The 11,108-nt window shown below is 44.3% G+C and overlaps 1 non-coding gene across 1 annotated transcript; it reads right to left on the bottom strand.

Moving 5' to 3' along the window:
- Positions 1–10,206: 10,206 nt before the first annotated feature.
- trnan-guu (transfer RNA asparagine (anticodon GUU)) lies at positions 10,207–10,288 on the bottom strand. Its single transcript has one exon. It is a non-coding gene; the product is annotated as a tRNA-Asn (tRNA).
- Positions 10,289–11,108: the final 820 nt, after the last annotated feature.

The following is an 11,108-nucleotide window of genomic DNA, read 5'->3' on the forward strand; positions in this document are numbered from 1 at the left end:
CGGGTCCCTGGAGCTGTGAGGATGCGGTGCTAACAGCAAGTTTGAGGAATTTACTTCATGTGAGCTTGAGCTGCTGAATAAAATAATTTCAATACAAATTGTGTTAAATAGCTGTTTTCCTACTATGTAATCACTTGTGACATTAAAGTGTTTCCTGTTTGGAAAATTATTTTGAGTGGTTAGATGTAATTTGTGAATAAAACGACAGCATCAAATAAAACTCAAACAATCATTTACAAATAAATACTCCCTAAATAAGTTGTGTCGAGTTCTTCATCAATAAAGTATTGACATCTCTCTCTCTCATTTCTGTTTCGATGCTGGTATCTTCTGTTCTATAACTAAGAGTCATGGAAGTTTTGATCCAATTGGATTTAGAAAGTTTGTATTTAATCTGCTTTCAGATACCAGCCAGACAATGAATTCACGATCATAACAACTCCGAGACTTTTTGCATCTACTTTCTGCTAGTGTAAACAGTCTCTCCTTATATCTCCAAACTGGGGGAAAGATTTTTAATATAATTAATTTCACCAGGACAGCAGCTGCAGAGCAGTTGGAACCTCCTGAATTTAGACAAGCGATGAACAAAATTCCGTCTTTTTCCCAAAGAGCGCAGAGGAAAGAAACAGTTAGGAAGCAAAGGGAAACAAGTGACACTTTATTGCAGCAGCAAAAACTCTTTGTCAGAATGTGGAAATCGTTATCGCTGTGTTTTATATAAACTGGAGGTGAAAAGTGGAAGGTTTTTAATACGATCTGTGATTAAATGGTCAGTTTCCAGCTTTTTAAACACTTGTAACATTGAAATTGTAAATGCTAAGAACGTTTATGTCCCATGGTTGCAGTGTAATACATATATACAGCAGCATCAAATAAAGTACAAAGACTCATTGACAAATACAACTGTAAATATGGGTCAGAATTGTGGGGGGAAATGTCACCAGTTGTAAAAGTTCTCTTGGCTGCATCATTAACCTGGCTCTAGTTTCAGATTTTGTCAAACAGTGGAATTGCAAATCCGATTAAAACTTCCTGTTTTTATTGCAGTCAAACAGGCCTCTCAAGCAAAAACTCTTTGCTAGATTTTCAAGGTAACTGCAGTGAGACATTTTCAGTCATTTTCTGAACTTTCTGTTAACTGGAGGTGAATAGTTAAAGACATATAATGCAATTTGTGTTCAATGGACAATATCCAAACCGGTTCCTCCATGTTTTAAAATAACAGCACCGTTTCTGCACGTTTAATGAGGTTTTGGGGGAGGGAGAGAGAGAGACGGACAGACAGGTTTCTGGCTGGAATGGTCCATTTTGTATATGACTGGAATATCCCTCCCTCCCACCTTCCTATACACAGAGGCTAACGTTGGACTGCCCCATACGTGGGAGGCAGTGTCCAGATAGAGGAAGCTGAGAGCTGGTTGGATGAGCTGTACTTTGGGTGTACTGAGTGTTTGAGTGGAAGGTTCTGGCACATATTAGTTCAAAGTCAGCCACCGTTATTTATTTCCATGCGGCTATTGTGTGAAGGTGAGTTTCTGTGTCTTAGTCTCTGTGGCTCTGTGACGTGTGTGTGTGTGTGTGTGTGTGTGTGTGTGTGTGTGTGTGTGTGTGTGTGTGTGTGTGTGTGTGTGTGTGTGTGTGTGTGTGTGTCTGTGTGTGTGTGTGTGTGTGTGTGTGTGTGTGTGTGTGTGTGTGTGAGAGCGAGAGAGAGTGAGAGAGAGAGAGTCCATCCTGAATTGCTCGCTCACTGTCCCAGTCCTGACCCTTTTTCTCCAATTCGAACCGCAATACCCCTGTCCTGGATCTATTCCCCAAGGGCGAGCTAATGGAGCGCAGAGCATATGGGACGGTGAGTATCATATCTTTATTGTATCTCTCTGCCTTTCTCCTTCCTTGTGACTCAATCCTTCTCTCAATCTCTCTTTGTCAATCTCTCTCTGTCTCTCTCCCTGTCACAATCTCATTCTGTGTTTCTCTCGCTGTGTGTGTTTCTTCCTCCTTCTGTCTCAATCTATCACTCTCTCATTCTCTCTCTCTCTCTATCAAGCTCTCTCAGTCTCGCAATCTTCTCTTTCTCAGTCCCTCTGTCACTTTCAGTGTCTCTCTCTTTCTCTCTCAATCATCTTTATCTTTCTTTGTGTTTCTCTCTCTATCTCTGTGATTCTCTATGTGTCGTTCTCTCTCACTGGCTTTCTCTCTTTCAGTCTCTGTCTCTCAAACTCTCTCTCTCTCATTCTCTCTCTCTTTCAATTCCTGGGTCTCTCAATGTATTGCCTTCTCATTGTGTTTCTCTGTTTCTCTGTGTGTGATCCCCTTTGTGTCTCTCTCACTGGCTTTCTCTCTGTTTCTCTGATGCCTGCAATTTCTTTTTTTTGCACTGGAGTGCTACAGTGGAAATTCGGTAACTGAGAATAACTAAGTGTTAATTTTATCTTAAATCTAATCTGTCTTTTAGTTCGCAGATTAACTTAGCAGTTGCTGTTAGGGTTGGAGAAGGTGAGATTTAGACCAGCTTTAAGCAGGGTTCACTCAGGCTCTGCTTGCAGCTGCACCTTGTTAATTAGATAACTGGCTTAAACCAGTTTTAAGGGGGCTAGAGTCGGTCAGTATAAAACTAGGCCATCTTACAGTGCTGACTTTGTCTACACTGGAGTGCGGACTTGGGTTGCATTAGAGTGCTATAGTCGAAGTTTGGTAACTGAGGAAGTTCGGTAAGGAGGGAGCGAGGAGCTCCTTTATTTTCTACCTGTCCTCTGAGTGAGGGGATCCGAGAGCTTCCAAAGAGCACAGCTGATTGGGAGAAGACTCGGAGGGCGGAGTAAGTATTAAAAACTTAGCTCTGGTAAAAAAACTGGAAGTGACGTCACAGGAAAGCTGTGATCTGATTCGCTGGTAGGGAATTTCTTTTTACTGAATTTGAAAATAAAACATTGATAAAAATTGATTAAAACCCTAATTAACTAACTAATAAGTGGAGTAACTAAACCAGAGGGAGGAGATTACGGTATTTACTTAGCATTTAATATTTATAGTAGGAATATCACACGAGGGACCATATAGTCAATTATAACAATTTAGTAAGGATTTAATAAATATTTATTTATTTTAAATTAATTAGTGCTGGAGATGTCAGTTGGAGGGGTGAAGTGCTTCAACGGTGAGATGTGGGAGGTCAGTGACGCTTCCAGCGTTCTGGACGACTACGTCTGCAGGAAGTGTACCCAGTTGCAGCTCCTCACAGATCGCATGGATCGGGTGGAGCGGCAACTGGATGCACTGAGGAGCATGCAGGTGGCAGAAATTGTCATAGACAGGAGTTTTAGAGAAGTAATTACACCCAAGTTGCAGGCAGATAGACGGGTGACCGCTAGAAGGGGCAGGCAGTCAGTGCAGGAATCCCCTCTGGCTATCCCCCTCTCTAGGAAGTATACCGTTTTAGATACTGTTGGGGGGGATTGCCTATCAGGGGAAAACAGCAGCAGCCAGAGTAGTGGCACCATGGCTGGAACTGTTGTTCAGCGGGGTGGGAAAAAGCGCAGAAGAGCGATAGTCATAGGGGACTCGATAGTCAGGGGGACAAATAGACGTTTCTGTGGACGTGAAAGAGACTCCAGGATGGTATGTTGCCTCCCTGCCACCAGGGTCAAGGATGTCTCTGAAGGGACAGGGGGCATTCTGAAGGGGGAGCGTGAACAGCCAGAGGTTGTGGTGCACATCGGTACCAATGACATAGGCAGGAAGAGTGACGAGGTCCTGCAGGGGGAGTTCAGGGAGTTAGGTAGAAAGTTAAAAGACAGGACCTCTAGGGTTCTAATCTCGGGATTACTCCCTGTGCCACGTGCCAGTGAGGCTAGAAACAGGAGCATAGTGCAGCTCAACACGAGGCTGAACAGCTGGTGCAGAAGGGAGGGTTTCAGATATCTGGATCATTGTGATCTCTTCAGGGACAGATGGGACCTGCACAAGAAGGACGGGTTGCATCTAAACTGGAGGGGAACAAATATCCTGGCTGTGAGGTTTGCTAGCGTCACTCGCGAGGGTTTAAACTAGCATGGCACAGGGGTGGGAACCAGAACAGGGGGACAGCAAATGAAATAAATGAGGGGCAACTGGTAAATAAGGCCAGTAAGACTGAGAGGAAGAGCAGTCAGGGAAATGTTGCGGAGCGCAGCGGGACTGGTGGTCTGAAGTGCATTTGTTTCAATGCAAGAAGTATAACAGGTAAGGCAGATAAACTTACAACTTGGATTAGTACTTGGAACTATGATGTTGTTGCTATTACAGAGAATTGGTTGAGGGAAGCACAGGATTGGCAGCTAAATGTTCCAGGATTGAGACGCTTCAGGCGGGATAGAGGGGGATGTAAAATGGGTGGGGGAGTTGCATTACTGGTTAAGGTGAATATCACAGCTGTACTGCGTGAAGACACCTCGGAGGGGTCGTCCAGCGAGGCAATATGGGTGGAGCTCGGAAAAGAAAGGGTGCAGTCACGATGTTGGGGGTTAACTACAGCCCTCCCAACAACCAGCGGGAGGTAGAAGAGCAGATATGTAGAAAGATTTTGGGAAGATGTAAAGGTAGCAGGGTTGTAGTGGTGGGTGATTTTAACTTCCCCGATATTGACTGGGACTCATTCAGTGCTTGCAGCTTGGATGGGGCAGAATTTGTAAGGAACATCCAGGAGGGCTACTTGAAACAATATGTAGATAGCCCAACTAGGGATGGGATCGTACTGGACCTGGTATTGGGAAATGAGTCCGGCCAGGTGGTCGAAGATTCAGTTGGGGATCATTTTGGGAACAGTGACAATAATTTCGTAAGTTTCAAGGTACTTGTGGATAAGGGTAGGAGTAGTCCCCGGGTGAAGGTGCTAAATTGAGGGAAGGCAAATTATAACAATATTAGGCAGGAACTGAAGAATTTAGAATGGGGGCGGCTGTTTGAGGGCAAATCATCATCTGACATTTGGCAGTTTTTCAAACGTCAGTTGATTAGAATCCAGGACCAACATGTTCCTGTGAGGAAAAAGGATAAGTTTGGCATGTTTAGGGAACCTTGGATAACGCGGGATAATGTGAGCCTAGTCAAAAAGAAACAGGAAGCATTCATAAAGGTTGGAAGGCTAGGAACAGACGAATCCCTTGAGGAATATAAAGACAGTAGGAAGGAACTTAAGCAAGGAGTCAGGAGGGCTAAAAGGGGTCCTAAAAAGTCATTGGCAAACAGGATTAAGGAAAATCCCAAGGGTTTTTATACGTATATAAAGAGCAACAGTGCAACGAGGGAAAGAGTTGGCCCTCTCAAGGACAGAGAAGGGAATCTAAATGTGGACTCAGAGGAAATGGGCGAGGTACTAAATCAGTACTTTGCATCAGTATTTACCAAAGAGAAGGACTTAGTAGATGATGAGCCAAGGGGAGGGAGTGTAGATAGTCTCAGTCATCTCATTATCAATAAGGAGGAGGTGTTAGGTGTCTTGCAATGCATTAAGGTAGATAAGTCCCCAGGGTCTGATGGGATCTACCCCAGAATACTGAGGGAGGCAAGGGAAGAAATTGCTGGGGCCTTGACAGAAATCTTTGCATCCTCATTGGCTACAGGTGAGGTCCCAGAGGACTATAGAATAGCCAATGTTGTTCCTTTGTTTAAGAAGGTTAGCAAGGGTAATCCAGGAAATTATAGGCTGGTGAGCCTTACGTCAGTGGTAGGGAAATTATTCGAGAGGATTATTCGGGACAGGATTTACTCCCATTTGGAAACAAATGGACTTATTAGCAAGAGGCAGCATGGTTTTGTGAAGGGGAGGTCGTGTTTCACTAATTTGATTGAGTTTTTTGAGGAAGTGACGAAGATGATTCATTAAAGAAGGGCAGCGAATGATATCCAAATGGACTTCCGTAAAGCCTTTGACAAGGTCCCTCATGGCAGACTGGTACAAAAGGTGAAGTCACACGCGATCAGAAGTGAGCTGGCAAAATGGATGCAGAACTGGCTCGGTCATAGAAGACAGAGGAAAGTAGTGGAAGGGTGCTTTTCTGATTGGAGGGATTAGACTAGTGGTGTTCCGCAGGGATCAGTGCTGGAACCTTTGATGTTTGTAGTATATATAAATGCTTTGGAGGAAAATGTAGCTGGTCTGATTAGTAAGGTTCCGGACGAAACAAAGGTTGGTGGAGTTGCGGGTAGTGCTGAGGATTGTCAGAGGATACAGCAGGATATAGATTAGTTGGAGACTTGGGCGGAGAAATGGCAGATGGAGTTTAATCTGGACAAATGTGAGGTAATGCATTTTGGAAGGTCTAATGCAGGTGGGAAGTATACAGTAAACGGCAGAACCCTGAGGAGTATCGATAGGCAGAGAGATCGGGGCGTACAGGTCCACAGGTCACTGAAAGTGGCAACGCAGGTGGGTAAGGCATTCAAGAAGGCATACGGCATGCTTGCCTTCATCAATCGGGGCATAAAGTATAAAAATTGGCAAGTCATGCTGCAGCTGTACAGAACTTTAGTTCGGCCACACTTCGAATATTGCGTGCAATTCTGGTCGCCACACCACCAGAAGGACGTGGAGGCTTTGCAGAGGGTACATAAAAGGTTTACCAGGATGTTGCCTGGTCTGGAGGGCATTTGCAATGAGGAGAGGTTGGATAAAATCGGATTATTTTCACTGGGACGGCGGAGGTGGAGGGGCAACATGATAGAGGTTTACATGATTGGAATGGACAGAGTGGATAGTCAGAAGCTTTTTCCCAGGGTGGAAGAGTCCGTTACTAGGGGACATAGGTTTAAGGTGAGAGAGGCAACGTTTAGAGGATATGTGCGAGGAAAGGTGGTGAGTGCCTGGAACTTGCTGCCAGGGGAGGTGGTGGAAGCAGTTACAATAGCGACGTTTAAGAGGCATCTTGACAAATACATGAATACGATGGGAATAGAGGGATATGGTCCCCTGAAGTGCAGAAAGTTTTAGTTTAGGTAGGCATCAAGATAGGCGCAGGCTTGGAGGGCAGAATGGCCTGTTTCTGTGCTGTACTGTTCTTTGTTCATTGTTCTTTGGTCTCCCTCTTCAAATAAAGAAAACACAAACACACCATGAACTGAGCATAATACTGGGATTTTCACGGCGTTGCTCTTATTGAAGGATGAAACAATCCCTCTGGGAAGGCATGGATACTTAAATAAGGAACGGGAAGCAGCGTCGGGAAAAAGATTCTGAGAGTCAATGAATTTTAGTGAATTCATGTAATTCTATCGGTGTTTCACTATTTAGTTCAGGTCAGATAAGAAATACCTTTAAAAAGGTGTAAATCCGAGTTACATTTATCGTGACGTGGGAATTAAAGCCACGAAAAGGATTTCCTTCCTTTGCACACGTTATCCATTCCAAAATGTTCAGGCTGCATTCCAACTTTTCAGCTTCAGAAGGACAGAGATCAATACATGTGAAGCTAAGATGGCCAGGAAATGAACCCGATTCAACTGCTTGAAATGACAGCTATGTTCATCATTATACACCATCGCCTGTCGCGATTAGACAATGTAGTGCTTCTGTTGAGTTCAGGACTGAACCGCTAAATTTGAGCTTCTGTAACTTGATACACACTCAATAGCGAATGTCATAAACATCAGTCTCTCAGCAGACAGCTGGATTTCAATTTTATTTGAGTCCAGGATCCATTTCACAGCCCTGGCAGGTGGATTGTCGCGGTGTGTTATGAGGCTTAGTTGTATGTTTCACAGGAGCTGAAAAGGAATTGAAAACATTGAGCATTCTTGGGAGAAAATCAACATTTAATTCAGGAGAATAAATCAACAGAGAGAGAAATGACTTCAGAAAAACAATGTGCTTCACTGTAGCTGTTCTTTTTTTTCTGTCTCTGATCCAATTTGATGGCGGTAAGTAATACTTATCGACAGGAAGGGACGGAGGTCACAAGGTAAACACTGTGTGAGGGAATGCCTTCAGGAGGCCGCAGTCTCACCAACAGATTGGTGACTTTCCCCTGTGTATCTTCAAAGAGTCGGTGAGTTTTTCAATGGAAACGTGGCTGCTGAAAGTCTTGAAGAAGTAAACTTCCTGATTGCACAGAAGACTTATTTAGTTATTTCGAGATACAGCACTGAAACAGGCCCTTCGGCCCACCGAGTCAGCGCCGACCAACAACCAACCAATGAAATTAATCCCACATTTTCTGATCAACCTGCAAGTCTTTGGCTGTGCGAGAAAACAGGAGCACACTGCGAAAGCCCAAAAGCTCACAGGGAGATCTTGCAAACTCCACACAGTCAGTACCAAGAAGTGAACACAGGTTGCTGGAGGTGTGAGGTTGCGGCACTAACCACTGCGCCACTGTGCCACCCCAAAGCATGTTAGCTGCGAGCATGCTTGTGAATGGTGGCAAGCATTGAATCGGATTTGGTAACAAAACACAAGGCATTGTGACATCATGGGTGGCACAGTGGCGCAGTGGTTAGCACCGCAGCCTCACAGCTCCAGCGACCCAGGTTCAATTCTGGGTACTGCCTGTGTGGAGTTTGCAAGTTCTCCCTGTGTCTGCGTGGGTTTTCTCCGGGTGCTCCGGTTTCCTCCCACAAGCCACAAGACTTGCAGGTTGGTAGGTAAATTGGCCATTATAAATTGCCCCTAGTGTAGGTAGGTGGTAGTGAAATATAGGGACAGGTGGGGATGTGGTAGGAATATGGGATTAGTGTAGGATTAGTATAAATGGGTGGTTGATGGTCGGCACAGACTCGGTGGGCCGAAGGGCCTGCTTCAGTGCTGTATCTCTAAACTAAACTAAACACTCCAATTACACGCAATCTTCACGAGAACAGAATTTCGTGGGAATGTTCAGCAGTTCTGGCAGCATCTGTGGAGGGAGAAACACAGTGAACCTTTCAGGTCGATGAGCCTTCCTCAGCATTGTCTCTACCCACCATCACTATAGCCTTAGAATTAAATAATGAATACCACAGTCACTACAGTATCAGAGTCTGTCAGGTGCAGATTGAACTGGGCAACCACATAGAAAAATCAGAGAAATTCTATGGCACAGAAAGAGGCTACATGGCTCATTGTTTCTGCAGCGGCCAAAAATCGAGCCACCCCGCTTCATCCCAACTTCCAGTATTTGTCCCACAGCCCTGCAGGTTACTGCACTTGAGGTGCATATCCATAGACCTTGATAAACGATTTGAGGCTTTCTGCCTCTCCCACCTTTACAGGCAGTACATTCCAGATTCCGACTACCCTCCGGGTGAAAATAAGCTTTTCTTCTTGTCCCCTCTAATCTTTCAAGCAGTCACTTTAAATCTATGTGCCCCAGTCACTGAGGTCTCTGCTAAGGTAAATAGGCCATTATTAGGCACTCTATCCAGGCCGCTAAGAACTTTTTACATCTCAATCCAATCTCCTCTCATTCTTTGATTTTTCAATGTAAACAACCACAGCCTATCCAACCTTTCCTCACACCTGCATTTGTCCCAAACCTGGCAACATCCTCGTAAATCTTGTCGAGAATCTGCCTAGTGCAATTACATCCTTTCTGTAATGAGGTGACCACAACTGCACACAGTACTCAAGTTGAGGAAGAACAAATGATTTATACAGTTCCAGCACAACATCCCTGCTCTTATACCCTGCACCTCGACGAATAAAGGAAATGATTCCATATGCCCTCTTAACCACCTTATCGACCTGTCCTGCTACCTTCAGGGATCAGTGGACATTAAATGCAATGTGTTTCACGTCCTCTGCACCTCTCAGTATTTCCCATTAATCGTGTAATCCTTTGCCTTGTTTCACTTCCCCAAATGCATCACTTCACAATTTGTAGTTTATTTTAGTTTCGTTGAGTTTCTCTGGGTTGAATTTAATTTGTCATTTTTCAGCCCACCTGACCAGTCTATTGATATCTGCCTGCAGCCTGCAGCTATCCTCCTCACCATCAACCACATGACAGATGTTTGTGCGTTCATTAAATCCAAATCGTGAATATATTCCACAAAATTAAGGGAACCTGGTACTGAGCCATGTGGGACACCACTGGAAACTGCCTTCCAGTCACCATTATACCGGACTACAATCATTCTTTGTTTCCTGTCACTGAGTCAATTTTACATCCAGCTTACTACATTTCTCAGGATCCCATGGTTTTTCCTTTCTAAAGCAGTCCACCATTTGGGACCTTGTCAAAAGCAGATAGACGACATGAATGGGATTCGAACCCACGCGTGCAAAGCACAAGGGATTAACAATCCATCGCCTTAATCACTCGGCCACCTCGTCGTATAACTGCAGTGTTACCGAGACGAATAAAAATATGTTTCGCCGCATAGAGAATGATCGATGCTGATTGAATTCATCACTCACAAACAGAATCAGAGACTGATAGACACAGAATATTTCCCATATTCACATACTGTGCAACTATTGTCAGAGCCAGAATGAATCATACACTCAGACACCACTACTGGAGACTGACAGATGAGGAATGAATCTCACACTCACATCCAATCCCAGAAACTGACAGGTTCAGACTGTATTTCGGTCACATACCGGAGGAGAGAGTGGCAGAAACAGAATGATTCCCACCCCGACTCATACAACCAGAGACTATTAGATAATCCGCATTAGCATTAATCCACTAAACACACAGATATTTGCAGAATTAATCCAACACACGCACATAGTGCCAAAGGGTGACAGAGACAGAATTCACCCAACACATATACACAGTCCCAGAGACTGACAGTTACAAAATTATTCCACCAGAGAGTGACAGACGCTGAATTAATCCAACACATACACACTATGCCAGAGAGTGACAGACACACAATTAATTTGACACTGAATAATAGAGACTGTTTGATAAGGTCCGAATCTCACTCCAATTAGTTGTCCAATAAGGGCCATTTTTTGTGTCGCCTGCAAACTTATTGATCATGCCCCCACATTTACATCCAAATCATGAATATAGATCACATAAATCAGGGCACCTACTGCTGAGCTGTGCGGGACACCACTGGAAACACCCTTCCAGTCGCAAATACACGGGATTACAATTACCCTTTGCTTTCTGCCACTGATTCAATTTTCCATCCAGCAC

The sequence above is a fragment of the Heterodontus francisci genome, chromosome 21 (genome assembly GCF_036365525.1).
Source record: "Heterodontus francisci isolate sHetFra1 chromosome 21, sHetFra1.hap1, whole genome shotgun sequence".
NCBI classification, from domain to species: Eukaryota; Metazoa; Chordata; class Chondrichthyes; order Heterodontiformes; family Heterodontidae; genus Heterodontus; species Heterodontus francisci.